This window comes from Falco cherrug, chromosome 7, assembly GCF_023634085.1.
Source record: "Falco cherrug isolate bFalChe1 chromosome 7, bFalChe1.pri, whole genome shotgun sequence".
In the NCBI taxonomy this organism is placed as follows: Eukaryota; Metazoa; Chordata; class Aves; order Falconiformes; family Falconidae; genus Falco; species Falco cherrug.
Genome location: NC_073703.1, coordinates 37147038 through 37174442, shown reverse-complemented (window position 1 = coordinate 37174442; position 27405 = coordinate 37147038). Strand labels below are relative to the sequence as shown.

Below are 27405 nucleotides of genomic sequence, written 5' to 3'. Positions count from 1 at the left end.
AGTCAGGACAGTAAAATCTAAAACTTACTGCTAGCATTTGCGGTACTGAGCAACAGGAAATAAAATTCATTAACTACAAAGACAGTATCTCTGACTCTGGAATTTCCTGAACTACAAACTGCTGGAGCTGACGAGAATATTCTAACAAAGTAACAATACATGATTGCCCTGTTCTAATGTTCTTTCTTCAACAGCATTTTATTTTATCTAGTGCTGGAGAGAGGAAACGGGCCTACAGTAACCTTTGGTCAAACCTAATATAATTATTCTAATGTTCTTAAAATGGATGATGGATGCATAAAATCAATAAAGGCAGCATAAAACATAAGGGGAAAACAGGTAAAAAGATTATATCAACTATTATCATAGTGAGAGGTGGTCTTGGAGTCATTACGGATGATTCTTTGAAAACAGCAGTACAATATGCAAGAGGATTCAAAACAGCAAGCAACATAAACTACTAGGAAAGAGACAGAAATAATTCTGAGACAATATAAACCTACCATGTTCCCAACATCTACAAAGTATGCAGTTCTGACATTCCATCTCAGAAAAAAAACTACCCTATAAAACTATAATTTTAGTTTCTAAAAAACTACAGCTTCTATGAAACTATAGGAGTTTCAAAGAGAAAAAGAAGTATGGAACAGCTTCACAAAAGAGAAACAAAACACACCAAGATGCCTCACTTAAACAAAAAACACCCAGAAGACTGAAAGCAAAAGATGACTAATGCCGATGTTGAGATGATTAACACCATTAATGAAATTAAGACAGGCAACAGAGAATAATAATCTGTTATTTTTTAGTCTGCAAATAATAAGCCTCACCAAACAAAATTCTCACATAGCAGGTGAGAGGCGGCAATATTAAGTTAGATGGACCTTTGGCCTCATTTTATGTGGCCGATCTTACATTCTAAATTACATGAAGTAAATATGGTCAAGAACTTATATGTAAATATTCATATCAAAATAATATAAATACAGTGGATGTTCACTATTCTTATAATTATTTTTATCCATTTTATGGAAAGAGCTACTAAAAGTTGAAGCATATTAGCAGTTAGAGTTCAGCAAAAGACCAGCCACAGCAGTTTCCTGTAAAATTCTTACACCTTCTTTTGAAAGCACAAATGTATTGGCAATTTTCAGAAACAGGATACAGAACCAGATGGAATTCTTATATTCAGATGATAATGAAGTGCAAGTCTTTGAAGTTCTGATTTTTCAAGATTTCTGAATAATTTTCATTTCACAGAGCCACATATTCCAGGTAATACATTTATGAGGTCTTGTTTATTGTTCTGTATTGTCCATGTTTCTCAAATCTATTTCCCAGGAATATTTCTTTTAAAATGTACTACTTGTCATGTCCCAATACCCAAGCATACCCATGTTTTATTTTTTTTTTAAATTCCAGAAAGACTTAGGCACACTGAGTAAACAGATTTAATAAGCTGAACTCAATCGTGACTTCTCCAGTTACATTTTTTGGCAGAAAATGCCTTTCTGAGTTTCTATTTCAGTAAGATTCACTTAATACAACCAAAGCTGAGTAGGCTTTGATCCACAATTACAAAGTTAAAATATATGGAGAAAGAATAATGCTGGGAAAATGCTCTCTTGGCAAATAAAAGTTGGAGGAGATTAATCCCACCAATTTCCCACCTTTAATGAGTTCAAATCTTGCCATCGTTAATAATACTGAAATAGTTATTAACATTTATTTAAATATAATTAGAGAAGGTCTTTGGACCTGCCAGTAGGATAGGAAGCTATTGGAACTTTTATCACATGAGCAAGATCAAAACCAAAGCAGCTATACTCTTTTTTTTCTTTTGCATTAAGTAACTTCATAGCCCAAGCATCTGACTATCGTCTTGACTTAAAGTACCTGGCTATAACCCAAAGACAGGTTCAAGTAAGGTTCTTTGATTCCACACACATGCACATACACACATTCTTTCAACCCACCCTCCTTGCATGCAGAAATCAACAGGAGTTAAAGGCAGCCAGCGCCACAAAACATGTTCAGCACTTTGCAGGATGTGGCCCTTTATCCTTATTTGCCCCCATGTACTTGCTTAGTTCTCTTTTTGACAGTTCTACTAATAATGTTCCTCTGCAACAAAAAATACTGTCCAAAAACCACGGACGCCTACTATCATCTTTCCTTGAAGTGTTATACAGTCTACATCCCCAAGTTACTAAATGTAGTTTCTACATTCTATATCATCAATTTTCAAAATTAAGATAATTCTGAAAAATAGGACAATAAAATTTTCACTAAAATGTGCACGATTGGAAACTTATTCAGTAAATAAAGTCTTAATTTTTCCTTGAGATATTATTCTATTGTAGTCTGTAAGATCTCTACTTAAAATGTGGAGCAGAGTTTACCCTTGTCATCCAGCTCCCCTGACTTTGTTCAGACTGGAAAACTGTCCAAACTGAAAACTTTCTGCCTGTATTTTTAGATTCCCATTCAACACAAATGACAGCATTAGATCGATGGGAAAACAGGAATGATATACAGCTAGATCTTGTTCTGACACTTAGGATGCATGTCTATATCCAGAAGTCCACGGATACCATAGTAGAACACAACAGTTTACATACAGCGGTTCTATAAATTTAGTGGTAATGAGGGCTTAGAAAATTCATGATCCTTCTGGACTTCATTTATGGATCATCAAATAAACTATTAAAATTTACTGAAAATCGGCCATTAGTGCCTGAAAGCTGCATTCCTAAATGCATGTTTAGATTCCAAAATAAAAGTAACTTGAACTTTTTGGAAGACAGTCAGCAATTTGTTTGATTGTGAGTCTATAAGGATGTTTAGGAACCACATTTTAGCACCTAGGCTTGAAAATATTAGTTCTAATATTTTGGAGTTTATATTCTTTAGAGATCATACTGCATTTAACTATCTAAACATTTAGCTTATTATTTCCTTAAAATGTCTGTTATTAAAGTAGTAATCAATAAATTTCCCATACAGTTTTAGAGTGAGTCGGGGTGGAAGATTATCTAATTGGAATCTGTATTGTGGAAACAGCAGTGCAGAAGTATTTTTCATTACTGGCTTGTTAACCAGAAAATTCCTAATTCCAAGTAGCCAAGTAAAAGGAAGAAAAAGTCTTCCTCATTTTCAAAGACATAGGCTGTTTAAAACTTTTGATTCTTTTACTGTTTACATGAGTATAATCACTTTGTGTTTTGTTTCCAAGTAAATGAAATAGGTATTGAGATTTCACGTCTTTCTACAAGTCCATTAGCGGCTAAGGAAAGAAAGCAGTCAACGAGACAGGTAAGAACACACCTACTGTATTATTTGCCACTCAGGTTAACACATCCCCACTTCTTTAACAGATCTTCCATGCAGTGTTTGACAGTCACATCTCCTTTGCAGGCCTCTGGTTAGTCATCTATAAAAGAGATATAATATTCTTGTCAGAATATTCAGGTGTTTACTTTATTAATATTTGTTAAGTGCTTACACATTCTTAGATTATTGGCACTAAATAAATAAAAAATACTGCATATAACTTGCAGACACCTTATTTAACAAGTTTCATGAGGTAGTTTGTTAGCTGTCATGGTTTAACCCCAAATAGATTTTCAGTGAGAAAATTAAAACATTACCCACATATCAACATAGAAATGGAACATTTTAACAAGCCCATACTATTGGTATTTGCACTATAACCTATACCTAGTGCTTCATTAGTATTAATGCATTCATAAATCAGGATGTATTTTTATATTAACTTGTCAGAAAAAGTTATAATGTGTGCACCAAATTATACTTTACAGAAGTGGGATGATACTACAGTATTCCAGTACATTGTATTAAATGCACTCTAGAATAGGAACTAAAATAGATGAGTTGCAATATCCTGTATAAGCACTACCTTCCCAAAAATTTCTCTTTTGTACTACAACAACATTTTCTATTTTTAAGTACATTTTAAGACCTAGAATTCTACAATCTGTTTAAAAAGACTTAAAAGACAGATACTATTTATGATCATTATAGATCTTTGGAACTAACAATACCTTTGAGGCAAACAGTAAGCCTAAATGGTCTAATGGTTCTTTTTAATCAACAAATTAATGTTCTTATCCTACGTAGGAACTGCATTTTAACATACTCCACAGCTCATTCCTTCCAATAAATCAGTGATACGAATCCTAAAAATGCTGAGCACTCTCTTCTCAAATTTTATATTGTTGCACTATTTCTGATCTCAAAACATGCTACTGATCCAACTCAATAAAAAAGTACTTTTTAATATACACCACACAAAAAAAGAGTCGCATATCTGTCAACCAGATTTACAGCATTTAAATAGAACCAGTTTCCAAACAAAAGGCTATTTTCATACTCAAACACAAAAAAAATTATCTGAAAGCAATCACAAGAAAATAAAAATAAAATTACTTAGATCTGGAACAAAACCCATAGTGTACATAAGTCATAGGAACACATACCCAGAATACATAAGGTTATTAGGTGGCTCGATTTTAAAAGCAGATATTATATAATCCATAGAACTTCCCTCACTCTTGATGCCACTCAGTTTTCAGAATTCTTCTTGTGACATGAAATAAATTTTTGTGTTTCAGTGAAATCAGTAAGGAATTCAAGCAATGAAGAGACAACTGAGAGGTAAAAACCACCCTATGCATTTACATAATCTTCAAATTATATTAAACTGATTAAAACTAATAAAATTTTTAAGCAGTTAAATAAATATTAAGGGAAGTTAAAATATCAATATTCACAGGAAAAACAGATGTTGTAACTAATAATCCAAAAAACACCCAATTCTTCATTTGCTGACTAGTTGTATGTATTCAAAATTCACAAAGATAACAAAACAAGGAAAGAAAGGGTAACGAAAGCACAGTAAGGACCAGAGCTTGGACTGCTTATTCAGGTGTTTTATTCTGCTGATGAAACTGAATGGAACAGATATTCCATTCTTACAGTTACTGTAAGACACTTTGGGGGTCACATTTTGTGGTCCAGTCTTCTCTTGCTACATTGCTTGAACATCAAAAAAAGACTGGATACTTCTCTCTAGATAGAATTCCTTGATCACAAAAATCACTCCCATCTGTCTGGGGTCTAATATAACCAATTCCTACAGTCTAAGTTAGTAACTAGATGATCTTTAAGGTCCCTTCCAACTCAAACCATTCTATAATTCTATAAACTGGGAAGCAAGCACAGAACATGGACAAAACAATTCCAGCTGGTGGACTGCCTTATGTGGATCGTAACTAGAGTGAGGAGTTCGAGTGGTACCCTTTTTGTAATGTTGCAAGGGCTGGTGTAAAATTGAATTTAGAATCTGAAAGTTCTAAGTATCTCCCTACTGGTCCTTTGCTACAAGAATTACTGCATTATTACATGTTGTGAATCATGGTTTTAATGGTTTTATCATGCAATTCTTACACAGGCAGTGATTACAAACACATTTGGTTATTTACAGTATTAAAACCCAGATGCCTAAAATCCTCCCCTTGGTCCCTACCCAGGCATCCCCTACTATATTGCTGATTCACAATTCCAATGTTGTTTTTGTGCAACTCTCACATGCATTAGTAAATAAAAGTAAATCATGCTGTTTCTGTAAGTAACAGGAGAACTGTTCTACAAATCTCAGTGTTTTGGGGGAATTACTTGATAAATCTGTTAATGCTAATGAGAATTCTGCATCAGGAACTAGTCAGGAATATGGAAAAAGCAGAGTACTGTGACTAATATTGTTAATGCCTCTTTACACAAGATTACGGAGTCACATTCTCAAATCCTGAGGGGAATTTGGCTTAGTAGCTCACCCTCTTTGATACTTTTAAAGAACAGAATTTAAGGTGCTAAAAACATTTATTTGGCAAGAAAATTGTCTAAGACACTTCTGAGGGTAAAATAATTTCACAGTGGGTGGGTCTAGGCATAGGAAACACTTTGGAAGGTAATGAAGAAACTGAGGAGTGTTGTGATTAACAGACAGAATGACATTAGTGCCATGTTCTTAATTCCTTAAAAGAAATACGGTTAGTAATAAACTCACTGCATGATACGTTTCTCAAAGTACATACTTAACTTATTTCTTTTGAGTAGCAAATTACTTAGAAAAGTGATGTTATAAACAATAGACAATTAATGAAACAATGGTTAGATTGTAGAATCCTGTGGGGTTTTTTTAAATCTCATTAAAAAATACTAGTAGCAATGAGTTTGTTTTAACTAATTTAATTAAACAAGCAAACACATACCATATAAGATTATTACTTAGTTAAATATTTTTGAAAGTACAACATTTGACTAACATTGCTAATTCCTCTATACACGTTTATATTCTCAAGCCGTAAAGAAGAATGTAGAATTTAATTATTGTTTTTTGAAGATATGTCAATGAAGAATAGGTATTCTGTCCTGAAGAGAACAGGGACTGACGTAATTACTCAGAAAATTTAACAATTAATATTATGTTACACTATTATAAAACTACAGCACTATTTGGTTTACTCAAAATGCGTATTATTCTTAATACGTATTATTCTTAAAGCACTTAGTCTTGTCACACTCTGTTACAGGTATTTTTTGTAGCACTCTTTCCCAGGAGAGAGCTGCTTAAAAGCAGTAAAAGGCACTCACTGGAAAAGCTGTGTGACTCCTCTCCCTGATAGTATTTTTGTTACACAATATTTTGACCAAAACATTTCTAACTCTTTTAATTTGGGGGGTAAAGGGGTGGGGGGGGGTGGGGGGGGGGGGAAGGGCTGAGGGTGTATTTATTAGAGAAAGCCAGGAAAGGAATGTGGACCTAGAAATCATGTCACTTGCAACTTGAAGAAACAACTCCCCCCTCATTTCTAAAGGTTCTCAATTTAAAACATAAAGCATGAAATTTAATAGCAAATGGCTCCAAGAGCCAGATTATGAATGATTTTCTTTTTTCATGATTGTGAGTACTTACTCTTACATAGACCCAATTAAATGTATTTAATTAAATAAAAAATTAGATATTTTTTTTATTTAAGTGGCCATGTTCTGTTCTTCTGTTCTACTTGGTAACAAACTAGTGGATTTGTCATTTCATACTACTGACAATATGCAATATTATTAAAAAAACGAAAAATAGGGACATAGCTTCTTTTTCAGTATCACCAGTCGACTTCTCTTTTCCTGATACAAGGTTTGAAAACTTTTCACCAGAATATATCAGCCTGTACTGTATGTCTGTGTTGAATCCAAGGAGGAGCTATCCCTTTCACAAGTCAAATTCTAATTTATATTATATGTAGGGACATATTGCAAAGTGAAAATATTTTGTGGTATTTTTTCCTTGCAAATTACATGAACGTGTACATTGAAAACAGTTTCATTTTAAAAAATCATAGCAAATGGATCAATATGAAAAATATACCATCATATAAAATACAGTATTTAGTTATAAAATTTCTTCTCTCTAGCTTTTCTTAGTACACAAATTTTATTCTAACTTTGTATTATAGGAAATCACAAGGTTCTTTTATTCCAGAAAGGTTAATCAGCTGACAAGGAGTTTAACTCATCAGAGGATTCTGCTCTATATATTCTACACTATAAAGACTACTTTATAGCTATACTTCACTGTACTTTACTTTTTAAAATTTTTAAGGCTCTTATGCATCCTATTCAACTCAAATATTTTCTCAGCACATGCTTGTATGATCTGTCTGTTCAATTTATATTAAAAAGTAATTCTTAATACCTTCCAGGTATTTAGCTCGGACAGTAATACCCGTTAAGAGCGAGCTGATACTGCAAGTTTTGCATCAAATCAAACATGACAGTAACTGAAATCAGTGAAGACAGATTTTCAGATTTGTTGTCATAGCTCTGACACATCCAGTTGGTCTGCTTTCTCTAACTTAAGATGTCAGGGCCCTTTTTAAGAGCGATTGCTTCCAGATGTATGGGATAGTGTCAGCAGGGAGAAAGAGAAGGCATACTTCCCACCGGCATAAGTGAAATTGTAGTGAAAAAGCAGCCTCCACATATCAAAGTCAATCTCTTCAATATATTTGTTTCTTCTGCCCCTGTTACATACTGAATTTTTCTTTCTTATGTTTTCAGTCAACTACCAGAAAAAGAGAGACGTTTTGCCTGTGCCATTTTTTAGCCAATGCAATAGGATGCTGCTGCCTTATTCAGGGCAAGAAGACACCCTTATTCACGCTGAAGAACACCTGCCCTAGTGAACTGCATTCACTGGCCATTCAAACCTCGGTAACAAACACTGCCAATAAAATTGCCAGATGGTGTTTTCCATAGTTAGCCAATCTGCAATGTAAACTTCTAGCTATATTAACATATAATTGATTCAAGAAGCACCGTGCTATGATCTGCCATTTTTTGTCGATAGCGATGTGAACTGGAGTTAAACTCATGAATCAGAAGCAAACATCCATAACTTAGAAGCCCCTGCATAACATCTTCCAAGTGTAATAACATCTAAACTCTTCACATGACATTTTTAAAATAACACAGCTCATTGCATACTTACATCTGACCCTTAGGGGGGCACTGCTTATACTACTAATAGTTTTTATTGACACTTTAAAAATAGCTGTTGTCTTATTCAAGAGAATTGTTTCTTGACTAATTATCGTTCTTTGGCTACAATTACGTTGTTGCAAATTTCATGTTTTCACATTGCAGTTTTCCACCACAGTTTATATCATTATAGCAAACCCTGCTCGAGGGGATTGTGGAACAAAGACCACAAGACAATGGCTTTTCACTGTGCACATCAACTGTCCAGATCAAGTATCTCTTTTGGTCCAAGCGCAGACCTCAGAGGAAAAAAAATGTAACACAAGTATTTTGCAGTATAAATCGAATGTTAGGAAAAAGAATACTGCATTTTTATGGTTTTACTTTTGATTTTGGTTTTTAAGGACAATTCACATGAAAATTAAGAAAATATTTACCTTGAATTCTTGTACAGATATCAGAAAAATAACTTCGCACAAAAGCAACAAATGTACTTGTGAATTAAAATAAGTTTAAAAATTAAAATTAATTTTATTAATCTATGGTATGTACCAACATCAATATAACCTCTTGTCCTGGTTTCAGCTGGGATAAGGTTAATTTTCTTCTTAGTAGCTGGTGCAGTGCTGTGTTTTGGATTTAGTGTGAGAACAACGTTGATGGCACAATGATGGGTTTGGTTGTTGCTGGGTAGTGTTTGTACTAATTTAAAGACTTTTTCGTTTTCCAGGCCCTGCCAGTGAGAAGGCTGGAAGGGCACGAGCAATTGGGAGGGGACACAGCCAGGGCAGCTGATGTGAACTAGCCAAAGGGATATTCCATACCATATGGTATCATGCTCAGCATATAAGCTGGGGAAAGAAGAAGGAAGGGAGAGAGGATATTCGGTGTTATGGCATTTGTCTTCCCACGTAACCGTTACGTGTGATGGAGCCCAGCTTTCCTGGAGATGGCTGAATACCTGCCTGACCATGGGAAGTGGTGAATGAATTCCTTGCTTTGCTTTGCTTGCGTGAGCAGCTTTTGCTTTACCTATTAAACCATCCTTATCTCAACCCACCAGTTCTCTCACTTTCACTCTTCCAATCTTCTCCCCCATCCCACTGAGGGGGGAGCGAGCAAGCAGCTGCGTAGTGCTTGGTTGCTGGCCAGGGTTAAACCATGACACTTCTTTAGTATCCACTGGCTGTATTTTTGGTGCATTAAGTGGTAACGTTCAAAAGGTGCAATCCCATTTCCTAAAACATACTTGCTAACTGTCTGGGTATGAAGAAGGGAAATGAAAGCATTGTTAAGCTAGCTATGCAGTCCTCTAACTGCACCTGACACATGTGAGCTGGCTGTATGCCAAATGGTCTTTGAAGGTAAAATCAGAACAATAGAGCATCAACACGTTCATTCTCATCTGTTCTGCTCATCACTTGCAGAAATCACTCCATACAAAAAGCTAAAGATGTGTCTTTAACTGGGTCTTCTGTTTCCTGCTTCCACTTTACCTTGGATTTATATGGGGCATGCATGAATGGGAAGCATCATAACCTCTTTATTCCCAAAACACATCATGAATTATTTAGTTAGAATTTTTCCAAAACATGTCAGAATATTAAAAGAACAAACAAACAAACAAAAAACCAAAACCAAAAGAACACCAAAAAAGATGAGCCTCACAGGATTTTTTACACAGGTGGTTAAATTTTCAAACTTCCAAAGCAGGAAGTTTTTTAGAGGACGAGTGAGAAACCATGTAATTTTTTGTAACATCTGTCTTCACAGTAAGCAAATACACCTTCAATGTAGACTAGCCTTTTTAGTGGATAAGTTTGAAAAACTGATGTATTGAAATGTCAGAGTTTATTTTCTTACACAAAATCTTGCCTTTCCTTATTTTCTCTTAAGCTATAAACTGGATTTTTAAAATTTCAAACTGAAAAAAGACATGAAGGATATTTTATGTGCTTGTGGATACCAGTGTCTAGAAACACTGTCACCATAAGGGTTAGATTTTAATGCCAGAGTTCAATAGTAGGCTAAAAACCAATTAGTGATCCTACCATGTTAAACGACATACCTATGAAAAACCTACCATATACAGATATAAAACTACATGTACAGAATACAGCTACATATGTTTGACAGTCTGGAAAATCACAAGAAATCATATATATATTCTGTTTTATAGTCACATAAAATATACATAGTGCAGCTGATGCTGGTGGGTGAAGCTTATATTATCACAACATTGTATGCAGCATTTGGTTAATTATTCCTTGTTATGTTATGTAAAACAAAACTGAATTTAGAAATAATAACGTGGCCAACATACCTTCTTTTCAACACACATTGACCAATTCACACTGATGTAGGTTGAGACTTGTGTTAACACATACTGCCACTAGAGGGCAGTGTTGTCATATTACTGTGCACCCACATTAAGTACATGAAATTACTGTAAAGTTCAAGTTCCTTATTTTCTAAAGCGAGGGGGGGGAAAGGGAAAAAAAGGAAGAAGAAAAAAAGAAAAAGAACATTTGTAGCTCAGTTAAGGATTTTTTTCCTGACAAACTCTGAAGCCTTTCTAAAATTAAAAATTAGAGATAAAAATCACATGGCATAATTGCTTATTAGCTTGTATTTAGTAACTATTTAATACGCTATTTGTTTTCAAGCAAGCAAAATGAATTTAACTCAGGCAGAGTGTGCTACCCGGGAATCTCTTGGAAGGAGACAGCCCTTGTGCAGTGGTCTGACATGCAGCAGATAACTGAATTTTATTGTAGTTGTGCTGGAAACATGATTTATTTCTGAGAAGTCTGTGAAATGTGATGCAGATCATGGCAACCTAAGCTGGTCTACTTGCTGCTACATCTCTGCTCTCTCATCCTGCATTCTCCCTTGCTCTGTACTGATCCTTTCAGCACATGCTTTAGTGAATTTTCTGGCATTTTAGCTCTCTAAACTGACTCGCTGTGATCAAACAGGTAGCGCTCAGAACAGACAAAGTGCAAGAATACACTGCCCTGGCAATGTGTAGCACCAAAGCTGTTTCAAATAAAACTGTTTTGTAATCAGAGTCTAGAAAAAGTGCTTCTCTGTTTAAAAAATCCATAAATTTCTGCTGTAGTTAATATAGTTAATTAATAAACAGATGGAAACAATTCATTTTTTATTTAATTTAAAATGTATTACAGAAATATCGACTCCAAAAGCAGATATAGATCCTTCTGACAGGTGTCATATATTAAAAAGGGCTCTTGAAGAAGCCTACCTCTCAGAAGATGCAACATACATCTGCATGAAATGTCTGTGGGATTCTGTGCTGTTCAAAGTGTCTTTGTTTTGATTGGTTTAGAAAGTTCCCACTTTGTTGCAGTATTAAAATAATTTCATTTGCTCGATGAAAAGTGAGGCTATTGGCGAGGATTAGAGGTATCAGACTTGAAAACTGGCTGACAGTCTACTGAGGACTAGGAACCAGATCAGGCCAAGCTCAGGTATACTCACTTATGGCAAATGGCAATAACAGGGAATACGAAATTTACTCCTGTAATACGTTGCTTACACCTTCACTTGGACAAAGCAGAGATAAACCAGATGAAGCCTTCAATTAAAACATGCAGACCAAACTTAGAAAAAAAACTTGCAGAAGTTTGAGGACTATGCTGTGTCAAATAAAAAGTCATAGCAAGTTGCTGTCATCAGGAATAAGAAAGGAGGAGAAATTGTCCCAGCCATCCCCTGCAGCTCTGCCTGATGCAATACAGCTGTAAATTTCTCCATGTTCAGAGTAAGAATTCTAATTTCTAGAAAAAAATAAAAATCTAAATTTAGTCTGGTGATGATGTGGGCATTCATTTTCAATAGAAGGGCAGAACATATTTTACACACTTGTTTTCAGCAACTGACATCTACAGTGGATCACAGTCAATTCATTTAGACCTATGCTTGACACACTGAACATTATACTGTTCAGAACTAGAGGGCATTTTTCCTTAATGTCTATTATGTGTTCACCATACATGTTTATATTACTAACATGACAATAATTAGCGTGTGTACTTACTCGGTTATTTTGTTTTGCTTTCATTTAAAAAGTCAATAGGTTTAGCAATTGTCAGTATTCATAGAAAAGCTCCAGAAGAAAAGAAGAAAACTAAAAGTGGCTTAGAAAATGAGACCTACGAGAGAGATGAATAATCTGAAAGAGTACAGGACTTGATAATTCTTTTGATACACGAAAGGTAGTTACTAAAAGATGATCATCTACTGCTCAATGTATCCACTAGAAGAAGGACTGGAAGAAGCACAGGAGATACTAATTAAATCTTACAATGAGAAGAATTAGAACACACATTATAGTAATTCTTCAGTGGATGGGAAGCCAAGCTACAGACCTACTAGGAAGACTGTAAAACCTTCTTTACCAAAGGTTTTTCCAGTAAATTTAAATGTGCTTGTCAGATTATTTAGGAAAGAAAAATAAATATGACAAGAGCTATAGGTTATCCTGGATTATCTCTTCATGCATACTTCACCTTTCCCTATATATTTATAATCCTTTTATGATCCTAAACTGGTGCGAGACAAAAATCTCTACTCATTTACAATCTTACTAAAATCAGTAAAAACTGGGAAAATGGTATTGCATCAAACAGGTTCACTTGTGTTATTAGTAATAATAATATGACATTTTTAGGAAAAGGGATCTGAACTAGGTATATACAAAAGCTATCAATAATTAAGAAAAAATCTGTCACCTTTCTCAGATTTTTCTTCTAGTTACAAACAGATACACTTAGCACACTTCCCCTATGCTTTGGTGCACAGATCACCACGTAAATGATCCATGTGTAAATAATTCTCTTATCTCTCCTTAACTATCAGTTCATCAATAACATCAGGCAACACTCAACCTTGGGAACTCTCGTAACAATTTCTGAAAATTTGTTCACAGCACTGAAAGCAGTCACTAGAAAAAATAACTAGTAGTTACTAAAAAAAAAGATCAAATTCTCCAGCTTTGCCACACCACAACTGAAGCATTACATGAGTCTTCCAAATACAGTGATTTAAATTCAGTTGGGTTTATAACTGTCTTAAACTTCATTAGGTCACCTTATTTTAAAATGAAGTGAATCTGAGTAATTTTGAACCCAGCAAATTCCAACAACATTGTACAGGGATTTTTCCTTGTGAACTCCTTCTTTATGCCTTAGGTTTGCGGAGATAAAATCACCTTACTGTCATTGTTTTTGTAAAAGCATCTTACTCTTGTTTTAGTAGATTTTTGCAGCATGTTAAGAATAGTTTACTGTTTGCAGATGATATTTAAGCAATAAAATTCTGCATATGATCTCTACACACTAAAGAAATCCATAAAATCTATCAGATCTTCTATACTATGAATTGTTTCATTCAGATAAGGCTTTTTTTTCCTAGGACTGTTGAAACTTGTTCTAAGTTGTATTTCTCATTTTCTTACAAATTTCATTTTCTTTGAAACCTTTATATGCAATTAAATAGCTGTTGTAATATCAGAACATGTGCCCTGGATGGTACAATTAAATCATTGTTATTATTATTACTGCATAATATTATTATATCTGCACTAACAAGATACTTGGCTGAAGGCATAATTGTCCAGGCACGTTCAGTTTTGGTTTTAAATGTACATTATTAAGCAACTGTGAATAGATAACTATTGGCAGATGATCTTTACAGAAATGGCCAACAGCTTTCATAAAAAGAAGTACAAATACATTGTCAACAGAGACATTAAACTCTGATCTATGAAATATTTTAATTAGCATTGAGGCTTTTTTTTTCCTTTTTTTTCTTTCTGTCTTTTTTTTTGTGTGAGGAGACCTGAAACTGATTTCAGGTTCTGAAGCACAACTACCCACATATTAACCAGGTGTATGAGTTGAATTTTTCTTACAATTTAATCAGCAAGTTGAAGAGGTATTAAGAAAAGCAAGAATGCAAATTATTTTGTCCTGTATTTCACCTTTCAGTCTCACCTTTGTGATACTGCTATGAAACGTACTCCAATTGCCAGCAACTATGGAGGACCTGGATTTTTAATGTCAGGGCTGCAACTAGCTTTCCTAATTCAGACACTCTTCACATAACGTAAGGAATAAAACCAAGAACGTTTCATATCCTAGCTTATTCCCCACCTCATCTTTAATACAAAGGGCATGTCTGAGACTGAGATTGGCTTCAGGATTTACTTAAACCACTAAGTCAGTCAGGATAGTGTAAAAAACCTTTCTGAATGAGCTAGTTCTGTTGGTAAAAGTGCTACAGTAGATGTAGCAATACTGATACTGATAAAAATGAGACACAGTTTGACTCACTTGGAGATTTACAATAAATATCACTACAAAAAAATCCCCTCCTAAACCAGTTTAAGATCCATCTGTACCTGTTTATCGGTACAAACTCTTTAAAGTTTCTTACAGAAGGATGAATACTAGAACATACAAGGCCTTGATGCTGGTCCTGGTCCTGAAGGTCAGAAAAAAAAGAAAAAAAAAAAAAAAAAAGAGCAGTCACACCATCAGGGAGGCCAGTCTGCAGCAAATCCTTAGAGATTCTGTAATTCATACTGTCAGCTACCTATCAGGTTGGTTGCCATAGCTATAGCTCCTCGGTCCCTGCGTACTGCAGTAATACAATCTTGAAGCCACAAAGGCATGAAAACTGTGGAGATCTGTACCAGAGATAAACAGCCAAGCCTTTGGGTGTTTTGGCCAGCCATACTATCTTATATTTAAAAAAAAAAATAAAACCATAAATTAAAAAGAACTTTTATTTTGCAAATGCCTTGGATCAAGGACTGCATGCCATTTTCTCCCAGGTTCATAATTATTTTCCCAGTGTATACAAACTTCCCATTCTAAGGAAAAAAAAAAGATCAGTACTTCGAAAGAGTGAGACTTTCAGAGACAGTAAGAACTTAACAGTAAAAACTGTCTTGTTTTGTCTGCAGGCTTTAATTCAGACCACTTTTCAGGACATATTGTTCAGTAATTTAAAAAAACCCCAAACATCTCCCCTAAATGATAAGACTGTAAATTATGGGTTTGAATGGCTTAAGTTCTAATGCAATAATTTTACTGTGCCTGGTGGAACTGTTAATCAAAAATGTTAAAACACTGTCCAAACCAAACAAAATTCTCTAAATATTTTTGGCCATTTTTCTGGCATTGACATTTCCACTGATATTGATAGAGCTGCACCAATTTATAGCAGCATTCAGCTCCCCTAAACCCAAAACAGTATCTCACTCATTTCATAGTATTAAGTGATTTATATTATCAGCTACATTAGTGTCATTGTGTTAGTTGTAATAAATTATGATAGAAGCTACTTTTTTTGCTCAAACTCCCTCTTTTTTAATAGTATTTTGAAGCAGTGATACAATATATTAATGTAGTATAGATTCTTAAGCATGCAACCTCATACCTATGGATCAATTTGAATGTCACATCACACATTTTACTTCTTTTTATTCCCTAAACCAGAAAATACCAAGCAATTTGCCATGGCTACTAAGGAGATGTTAGAGCTCAGAAGCTAGATAATGTTGAGATAGCTCATGCTGGAAGAACTAATAGCAACATAAAAGCCAGAGCACAATCAATGAATACATTATTAACGATGTTTTCTTCTCAAATCAGCAGATGGACACTGAAAGGCTCAAGTGACTGGTAATGGGATACACTGCTTTTCATCTGAAAGCATCTCTCCAGATCTGCCTCATGGTGATCGTAACTATTTGACAGGTATTCAATAGCCAATATGTAATAACAGGTTTAGTCTAGCTTTTCTTGTGCAATCTGGTTAACAAAGTTGGCATGCTGTTTTCAAACTCAGAATTGAGTAGGCCAGAAGACTTGGTTATCCTTTCATGTCTAAAGGTTCAGCCCTTCAAAACAAGTTTGAAACCCAGATGCAAGCGGGACAATGGATTTACTACCCATATTACATTTGTTCAGTGGTTGGTTTCCATTGGTGTCTATCAGGTATTTTTATAATGACTAAATTAACTTTTAAACAAAAAAAACCCAACAAAAACCAAAAAAACAAAGATAAGAGAATCAACCTGAGATGAAAGGAAAAAACAATGTAACGAGACAGACTATTGCTTTCACAAAGCTCGGCATGAAGGACGTGTTCTTTTGTACACGCAAGAAACAAGAATTTTCAGTAGTGATACAAAGTATCTGTATTGTCAAAAAAGCATTAATAAATTGATAAAAATCAAGTGATTGTAACTCCCTTTTGCAGGGAGCCTAGAGAAGGCTGGCAGCTACTTTTTGCAATAAAACTTGCCATGTTCAGTGGTCTCCATGAGAATTTAATTTATTATAGGGTTTTTTCATGTTTACTGAACAGAATCACACTTACGTTTTCATGGAACCCAACTGAAATTAGTAGGGTTTCAAACCAGACCCAAAGGCTGCCTATATCACCTGGAATCCGACAGAAAAATTGGTCATAATATAGAAGCATTTTTCCTTTCAAAAGAAAAATACTATCAGGGTATATTTGGACAAAGCCTAGCAATACTCATCTGAGAAATAATTAATCAGTTGTTTTCAAACATAAGGTCAGTATCATATGAAAGTGTTTTTAATGAGATTTTTTTGGAAAATGTATTAGGCATGAAAGGGAATGTATGTGGAAAAGAGCTGAAGACATTTAGCTCTAGGTCATTGAGCTGTTGAATCAGAATTGTTATAAATACAACTATCTTATTTCCTTGGTATCCATGGACATTATCTTCAAGTCTAACTTCTCTCAGCTCAGTGAAGAACATGCAGACAGATCTTAAAGACAGGATTCAACCCTTTAGGTTAGATATGGCTGAACATGTAACAAATCTCTATCATTTTATACCTATACAATCCCATTACAATCATACTTCAATAGAATGACTGGAACTTTGTATTTAGTATTTGTAATCACTGTTCTTAGAATCACAGCCAAGATTGCCTCCCTCTTTATTCTAGGCATTGTAGAGACAAATTGCAGTGAAGATAGACAAGAGATATAAAAGATATGAAAAAGAAACAGAAACACAGAGACTAACTTGCCAAAATCACACTGCAAATCAGTGGTCACATTAAGAATAGAATCCAGATCTTCCAAACTCCTGTCCTTTGCTGAGTTCACACAGTGTTCCCCTGGGCTTCTTCTAAGATATTTTTGTTAGCCATCAGTGTTTATCAGTAGCAATTAATGTTAGACTATAAAAAGACCTTTTAAACACAAAGCAAATAAACTTACCACTTCTCAAAAATCTACTTCCTCTGTAACATTTACAGAACAACCAAAAAGTTGGCTCAGAGACTCTTGAATGTACCTGCTGTACCACACATATTCAAGGTTTACTCAAGCCAACAACAGCCTGTTAGGTAGCTGTATACAGCATACCAGCTTCTGCAGCAAACAGCACGCAGGAACGCAATGGTCAACATCATAAATGATCAACCTCAAATGACACTAGGACCCAGATACAGCTGAGCAGCCTGGAAATGTACAGTCAAAGCTTGAATGACTACTGAGCCTTTGCATCTCATAAGTAATGTATACATAGTGAATCTTCTTTTTAATCATACAGCTTTTGATCATTTTCCTCTCATTCTGGCTTCAAGCCTACAACTTATGCATTTAGCTGATCTAGCATTTAATTGAATAATACTATTTATGAAGCATACTGTTAGGGAAGTATATAGCAAAACCAGACCTTTCTGTGAAAAGGACATTTCCTTACCAGCATTTCACATACAATGCCATGATACTTCAGTCCAGAGTTAAAACCTCTGGCTGGTTCCATAATACAAGTAAATTAAAAAAAAAAAAAAATCAAAAACAAACACCAGTCTTAAAAGATTAGCTATTAGCTCATCTCGTTTGTAACATTTTAGATAAATATTAAAATGCCTTAAGATATTTAGCAGAACTAAACTTCAAATTTAACTTAGTAAAGTAAGTTGCAAAAATCCACTTAACTTGGGGTGAGGAGTAGGATTTCTACATAAATATATGTAAAGAATCTTTTATTTATATATCTTGCATAGAAGCATTGAATGGTTTGCATGGGAAGGGACATTTAAAGTTCACCTAGTCCCCCTGCATTACGCAGGGACATTTTCAACTAGATCAGGTTGCTCAGAGCCCCTTCCAACCTGACCTTGAATGTTTCCAGGGATGGGGAAATACATACCTTGTCTCATTTATTTACATACTTTATTTACCTTATTATCGTTATCCTCTTTACATATATGAAAGAGGCCTTAAAGTGCCATGGAGATTATGGACAGGCAGTTGCCAATCTGCTTCTTTTATATGCTAATAACAGAGATTTTCCATTTCAATGTATAATGAAAAGCAGTTAACTTTAGATCAAATGTCTGCTAATTTTTTCTCTGAAACAAAAATAAAGGAGTCCAGGAAGTAATCTGGGCATTTATTCTATAGATTAAACAACACAAGATAGGCAAAAGGCTGCCCACAAAATTATCTTGGCAGCCCCTGTGAAAGGAAGGGAAAAACAGCTCTCACAATAGATTCCTTAATCAATGTTACATGTATATGGAATATTTCTCTAAACAGCCAAGAAAAGTATGAACAGAGAGTCTTCTGATAAAATTGGAAAGAAACACATAGGATAGCAATAAAAGCAAAAGCAGAGACATACAGCATGCTGGAGACACGAACCGTTTTGTGGAAATTAAAATCTGTAAGAACAGCTGTGAGTAATCAGCTCTGCTCACGTCAATAAATGGCATTTTCATGGATAGGAAAAAACTGTGGACAGCAGAAGAAGAGCATAAAGTTAAAAAAACCCTGAACCTCTTTTCGAAAGGAATGTATCAAGTATAACAATTATGCATCATGCTTCTGCGGAAGGCATGCAGGCAAAAAATCTGTGTCAAAGGCCTTGGGTTTTGACTTCCTAGTAATTGTCTTCCCATGTTATTTTCTCTCAGTACTTTTATTCACCTGCCTGGTGTTCAAAAAAAATCCTAATATGCCTAAGAAATGATATAATGAAATGATACACAACTCATACCTATGCAGAATTTTTTAAATAAATACTGAATGCAAGATGCAGACAAAGTTAACTTTGGGGCAAAGTCTGTACAGGCATACCAGACAGTTAGTACACAGCATGATATAAATACAGATGGAAGAGAAATCTGTAGTTAAGTTTGCCTAACACTTCCTATTATAAGGTTCTAGTTTGAAATGCTTATAAACTTTGCCAATGTTTAATTGCTCAGTCTAAATTCTTTTGGGGTATCTGTTTTTTTTAAAACCTTCAGTAAAAATGGAGCTGACACCTTCTAAAATGTGACTAAACAAAAATATTCTGGTTTGCTGAAGTTGACAAATTCTTATGACTCTTATGTTGAAAAACTCAACCTAGAATGATGGCCTCGGGATTTTTGCCATCCAGTAGAATCTACAGCTGAATTACAGATCAAGGCTCCCAAGATAACACATAAGGAGATTCTGAGTGCATCTATACCATCAGTTTGAATCATCACCTGTTTTGCTCCAAAGCCCTCTTCATTAGCATTCACTCTGTCTGCGCATGCTTGATTATTCCTTTGAAGCAAAATAACAAGGCTTCCTCTCAGACAAAACCTAGAAGCCATTCAGTAGCTAGATAAAGCTAGATAGCTCTAGGAAATGGTTTGAGTACAAAGTCTCCCTCCACTTGGTCCAATCCTCCAACATCATCCTTGCAAGCCTTTTACCTAGCATGCCCCTGTAACATGCCTCTCTGGTAACATGTCATAGCAGCAGATAAAAGAAGCAGATAAAAAAACCAATGCTTGCATCATACTGCTTATCTTGGACAAACAAAAAAAGGGTATTCATTACTAAAGAATTGTTTAAAATTGTTCAGATGTCTCCTGTGCAAAGATAGACTTCAAGGTGGCAGAGCAAGTCAGTGTGGCAGAGGATTCCAGACTATCACAGCTCTTGAAGAAAGGGGAACCCTGACTGCAGGAAACACCCTGACCACCGAAAGAGACGTGGTAGGGCAGCTCGATGCTGAGGGATTGCAGTAGAGTCCCAGGCAACGATAACTAAAACCAAACTTTATCCATCTTAAGGTACACAGTAAGAACTGGCATGATCACTGGGTGAGCACAGCAGAGGAGTGGTATTTGTGCTGCGTATGTACAAGGCTGAGGAAAGGCCTGCAGAAGACTATGAGGTCGCTCTGAACACCGCACAGTATAGATGCAGGCAGGCAGCCCTCGGGTGAGCATGTCAAAAGCTGTGTTGATGGAAGCTACTCCTTACGTTCTGACCAGGAAGCAGGGATTGCTCCTGAAGCAGATCAGAAATCCAGTGGATGCATCATCTGAGAAGGTGGCCACTTCCTAGCATACTCGGAAGCAGATCCTCACGCATCTACAAACTTATGGTACTTGCAGGGTTAAGTCCTGAGTATGCCTTCCGAGTATGTCTTTCAACTCTTCCCACACTGAGATAAAAATACATAGCTATATTAGCTATGACAAATCCTAAAAAAGGCAGAAAAAAGTATGAAGTGTTGAAAGAGAAAATCTTGTATGGCATCAACAGGAGGTACAGTTAATTGGATCTCTTCATTCGTTCTATAAATACCAACTTAAGTAAGATAAAAATGAAAATGTAGGAGACTTAGCTGCAGTCACCTTTTTGTTACTAGTCTCACTCATCTGATACAAAATTAATCTTCCCTTTGGTATCATGTGGGAAGAAGGAATGGTAGTATGTGAATAGGAACATTGCACTTAATGCAGCAAAAACTGTAATCAACAAAGACTGCTAAAAATTGCACCAAAACACACCGTAATAACACTCAAATTGGATACAAAAGAGAGGTGAACAATCAAAAATAAACTTGTCCCTTATACCCTCTGAATACTGGGCACATCCAATACATTTTAAACAGATTATAATATTATATTTTAAAGTCTCTCTCATTGTAAATACGAAAAGTAAGCCCACAAAAAACAGTGGAAACATAAAAACAGACATCCTAATTTCACATATGTTACCAGCAGAGTTGCACCTCTTTGAGTTTATTTTCCTGGAAAGATTCAACTATATGACATGCAGGAAAATCTTGCTTTTTTGATCTTTTTATTTGTTTCACTGAGGCAGAAGAACATCAAGTGATTTGCACAAAATGTTTTAATGTTATTATTTTTGTAATTCCCATCTCTATGGAATTTGGGTACCAGCACACAAGTGCATTTTGATAGGAACTGGCATTCCAGATAAAACAAATGGCTCATCTGGCTTAATAGCCTGTCTTTTACTTTGACCATCATTTGAATTCCTACGTGTAGGTCATTTTAATACTTAATAAGCACTGTGCAAACTCTGGCCACAAACATGTAAAATGTTTTAGCTATCATTAGATGTTATTAGATATTTTTGTTATATATTATTTGTCCAGAACATTATTGAATATCAGTAATGATGCCTGTTATGGTTTAACTCCAGTAGGCAGCTAAGAACCACACAGCTGCTCACTCACCCCCAGTGGGATAGTGGAGAGAACTGAAAAGGTAAAACTGTGAAATTTCATAGGTTCAGATAATGACAGTTTAATAATAATTTTAAAAAAAAAAAAACCATCAAACAATGCCCAGCCAGTCCCCAAGCAATGGCAGCCCTCACCACCCTCGCCACCCCTCTATCCAGTTTTATTGCTGAGCATGACATCACGTGGTATGGAATACCCCTTTGGTCCATTGGGGTCAGCTGTCCCAGATATCTCCCATCTCAGCTTCTTGTGCACCCCCAACCTACTTGCTGACGGGTTAGCGTGAGGAGCAGAAAATGCCTTGAGGTTGTGTAAACACTGCTCAACAATAACTAAGACATCCTTGTTATTAACATTGTTTTCATCACAAATCCAAAACATAGCTAGCCCCATACAAGCTACTATGAGGAAATGTAACTCTATCCCAGTCAAAACCAGTACAACGCCTCAGTAACATTGTGTGAGTTCTCCATGCTCATCATTTCTGTTTTTCATGCTCATTTTGAAATTAAGCTGGCCCAAACCGAAATCCAGAATCAATGTGCTAATGAATATGGACAGTAGCTACTGACAACATCTAATACTGGGCCAGTTACCAGTCATATGTGAAAACATTTCCAACTGGTCCAGGGGCTCCATTTAAGCTCTGGCTTGAGCACCCAAACCTGACCTGCTTTGTCAGAGTTATATCTGTATCCAGCCCAGTCTCCTTCCAGCATGACTTCCTGACTGAGCTTCCTAAATGGTCCTCAGGCATACATGGGAGGTAGTCTTGTCTCTAGCTCTGGTCTCCTGGATGAACCTTACACCTATGTTATAAGTAGTCCTCTCTTTGGGCTTGTCTCCTGTAAGCCTGGACTTGCATTATGGATAGTCTTGTCTCTATTCTGGTCTTCGGCCCTGTCTCCTGTTGTTCCTGATTGGACTTCTTGGACGGACCCCTGACTTGTTATCCTGCCTTGTCTCAGACTCGTGACTATCACCATGCTGACCCCACTGGGATGGCACCCTGCCCAGAAAGGCCCTGCCTTTGCTGCAGCCACTCTCCACTCCCAGTTCTTTCTCTCTTATGGAGCAGCTCCACTCTTGCTGCTCCCCAATAGAAGACTCATAAGTAAGCTGACATCTGGCTTTGCCGATAAGCCTGTAGGAGCTTACTGAAAAGGGGACGTAACATGAGCTTTCAGTACTTACCTGAAGGAAGGAGAGTCCTGAATTTTTAACAGAAGTGAAAACTCCTAGCAAACATTTTCTATAATGCTATAATTGCCTAAATAACTGATGTTATTCGCTAAATTAAAAATAAAATCTTATCAATTTTTTAAACTTAAGAGGCAAGAAAGAATGAAAAGGTTGAAGAACAGACAAAACTGAAACATCTGTATTTCAATGCAATGCTTTCACATAGTCACTGAAAATTCTTAAAGCTGAGATTTAGATACTACAGCTAGAAGGTATCCAATACTGACACTACTACATGTATGTATGATTGTGGTTCTGAACGCGTACCTCTGGGTCTGTGTTAAGTGATGCCAATAATCACCATTTGTAACTTTGTGGTCACACACAGGGCTGAAATATCATGTTGTTTACATGCACGTAAGTTCTAAAATTTGACATGTTACTCATCACTTCAAAAGAGTCTGAATTAAATACAGTTTTGAATAAAATTTTTTGTAACCTTTACAACACAGCAGATCATGACAGCAGGGTGTCCAGCACGCAGGGATATTAAAAGAACTGAGGAAAATTAAAGCCTTACAATTTAGCTTGAGAACAGCCCAAGAATTCTTTAATGTAATTCAGGATAGGCAGAATAAATCCATGGTAGCGGAGAAGGTCTCTGAAAGATGTTTAAGGTTTTTTGTGAAGTTGAATATACTGGCTTTGCAGCTTTTGATGCTAGGTTGCATAGAAGCAGAGTCTATTGCAGGGGCTGATGAAGCAGTTTATTCCCTCAGTTTCTTCAGACATAATCCGGCAGTTTCACTAATCCTGACAGGAAAGTTACCTTAACTAGTAGTTTGGCATGCACAAGCATGGGAAAAATTCTTAAATCTCAACCCATCTATTCCAGTCTCTTTACTGCCAGTGGTGCTTCAGTTTTCAGTTCTCTCTTTACATCTGACACAAGAGTGCCAGAAAACAGAAGAGATCTGCTTCAGTCAATAAAAAGTGTTTTGAGAAACAGCCTGCCAATGTTTGACAATTATGTATGATGATGACAGTTCACTGGCTTCTCAAACCTTGTCCACAAGCACAGTTGCACAGCTTCACTTGAGCCAAGTTAACAGCTTGCTAGCAAAAGGTCTCATTGTCTTCCCTGCTCAGTTAGCTTTCTGCTATTTTCACAAGTTAAACAAGCATATCACCTAATTAAACTAGAGAGAGTGCATGGAAAGCAGTAAAATCATACAGCTGGGGATGGAAGACGTTATCCCTATCACAGTGACTGTGATCTATTCAATAAATTCAGGCCAGGGTGTGACTGCTCAACCACTGTTTAAAGGGATTTAAAAAAAAGAGAAAAAAAAGAATATTCAATACAGCTGGAAAGGACTAACTGTAAATATTCCCTTTTCAGTGGCACAGTGGACATGTGGCCCAGTTTCAAGCTATTAAATATTATCCAGGCGTTTTACACAAGACTTGAAATTATTTGGTGATCCAACTTTTGCAAGTTTAGACAATTTAATCAATACAGTAAAAACCCGCAAATTGGTAGCTATGCTACATGCATTAGTTTTTGCTATTTTAATTACAGAGATAGCCTAATCAGCCTGAATCTGTTCTGGTTTTTGAAATCATCTAGTTTGCATGAGACATGTTCATATGTTAATGCAAATATTAATATAGTCCTATTCACGCTCATATTACATCACCTTATTTACATAATCCTACTCTGTAGCAGTATAATTAGGCTCTCAGTGACATACCACTGTAGCAAAAATAAGATTTCGTCTTAGCACCGCATGAAGATGGAAGTCAGTTGTCTTATTCTCATATTTTGTGAAGACACTAGAGTATACAGATGGAACTATTTTTCTTGCAAATCACCTCCACCCACTGATTATTTCATATAATACAGCAGGCCTTGAGAAACACAATTGCTTTCTGTTACTGGTGAATAAGACTCCCCAGCAAGTGAGGTGAGGGGGAGTCAAGTTTTCGCAAGAGTTTCTACATCTGTGGTCACAAAGAAAACCTCCTAAATGTTAACTGAGTCAGTGCCATCTTTTGAATGTGTATTCGGTCTGACATATTGATTCAATGTTTCCCAACCAACAGCAAAATAAGGACAGACAATTTTCACTGCTGCTATTCAGATGTACTTGGGTAACGATGCTGACAGAGTTTTTCCATTATTTGGAAAAACTACGAGCACTAGCAAGCACAAAGGAGGCCAAGAGCCAATGAGAAACTCATTAAGCTGCTTAAACTGATCTAAATCTAGGCTGTTGAGGTCACATCCCGCCCCCGCCACATATTTCCACCCCCTTCCTTCAGCCAATGCTAGTGTTTACAGAAGCAGGTGGTGGTGCGCCAGTTCAAGGGAAAAAAAAAACCCCACCAAACAACACATCACTTTGGGTGGAGAGTTTTCAACCTGATCAATTCTGTGAACTGGTTTATGGAGCTGCACAGTATCAGCACCAGTGCAGAGGAGGGAGATAGGAGCATAACGGCTGGGAATTAAAAGTAGTTTAAGTTTCTATGAAACCGAAACGTACCAAAGAACTGGAAGCCCTCATTTAGCCTCAGCTGTACAAACCCCTTCATACACAGATCAAACTCCAGACTACAGATGGAAGTGACTTCTTTGCCTTACTGTCTCTTATATTGTTCAAAATCTGTATTTTTCTGTTGGTCAGAAGTCTCGTTTATTAGTAGTAACTCATTCATGACTGGCTCAGAAGCACGATGGTGATAACTGTACTTTGTTTCTAAATCCTCAAACCAGAGAAGATTAGGGAAAGGATAAGAGACAGACATAATTTGTTTTCTAGCACTTAAGAAGCAGGAAAGCAAGAGGACTAAAGCAAGAGGAAGCAGCTCTCCATAGTCAGTAGTCTTCTTTGCAGTGCCTGGAAAAGGGAAAGTTTCTGTCATTTCACCACAGCAAAAGCAAAGTGTTCAAATATAATGGATGTAAGCTGATGTTAGATACCATCACATGAGACACAAGTGGTTATTAGAAATCCCAGTTCCTAAAAATGAGAGCACAGCTGCCTGCTCATGCTGGTTTTGATAAACTTGGATAAGGAAGTAAGATCAGTTTCACTTTTATGCTCGTATTTTTCAGGCTGGAATTTTTTCTGTCCTTTAGTAGCACAGCACAATTATGACTTGAAAAGAATGTCCAACTTAAATTTTAAATGCTTTATGTCTTGGCATTATTATAATTATTAGTATCCCCGTGCTTTTTCCTCAGCTAACAGCAATTTGGGGCTTAATCTGGCCATGTTTGTAAATTTTCCAGGAGAAGTATATGCACCTTACTCCTTTTCCCCCTCGAGAGGATTGTTCCGATTTTTGCATTCTGGCTTTGAAAGATTAAAAAGCGATTTGTTTGGGAAAAAAAATAACCTCTGCTATAGGTGGGCATTGTGAAAAAAAGCGCACCTGCACCCAGGCTTTTAAAAATAAACAAGGAATAAAGATACTGCTATAAAACCAGGCTGCAACTACGCAAAGCTCACCTTTTCCTTATCCATATACTGCAAGCATATATTGAAGTCCTCAAACTGATGATGGCCACACCGGATTTGTACGAGAGGGCCAGCATGCTTCAGCTATGCCCTTGCACGGGTTTATTTTTTTTCTTCCTTAAAACACTTGCCGCTCTCCAGCGACCGTCTCCCGGACCCCGCCCGGCGGTCCAACCTTTCCCTGCATCCCCAGCGGCGGAGCCCGTCCCCTTCACTCGGGAGCGGGCTCCGGGAGGCAGCTCAGGCTCGGGGGACTGCAGGGGCGGCCGCTTCCTACGGGGCGCCACCCGGCTGAGGGAGATGCCGCCGGAGGCCCGGCGCGCTGTAGGGATCTCCACGCGCCCCGCCGCTTGCCCTCAGCGAGGCGGCGGGCTCGGGCTGCGGGGGCGGAACAGCTCAGCCCGCCAGGCCCACCTCGAGGCGTGGCTGGCGCCGCGGGGCCCGCCCCACAGCCCGGGCGGAGCGGGAGGAGCCCCGAGCCGAGCCGGGCCGGGCCGGGCCGCGCCGGGCCGGGCCCCACCGACGGCCGCCGCCGCTTGGCAGCGTCGGAGGCGGGAACCCGCCGCGCGC

The 27405-nt window shown here is 36.8% G+C and overlaps 1 long non-coding RNA gene across 1 annotated transcript; it reads right to left on the bottom strand.

Annotated features, from left to right (window-relative positions):
* Positions 1-3326: 3326 nt before the first annotated feature.
* On the bottom strand, positions 3327-27249 carry LOC114015511 (uncharacterized). The gene is made up of 2 exons (XR_003559493.2): positions 26827-27249; positions 3327-3433 (listed from the first exon to the last, which is right to left on the bottom strand). It is a non-coding gene; the product is annotated as an uncharacterized LOC114015511 (long non-coding RNA).
* Between the last annotated feature and the right edge of the window lie 156 nt (positions 27250-27405).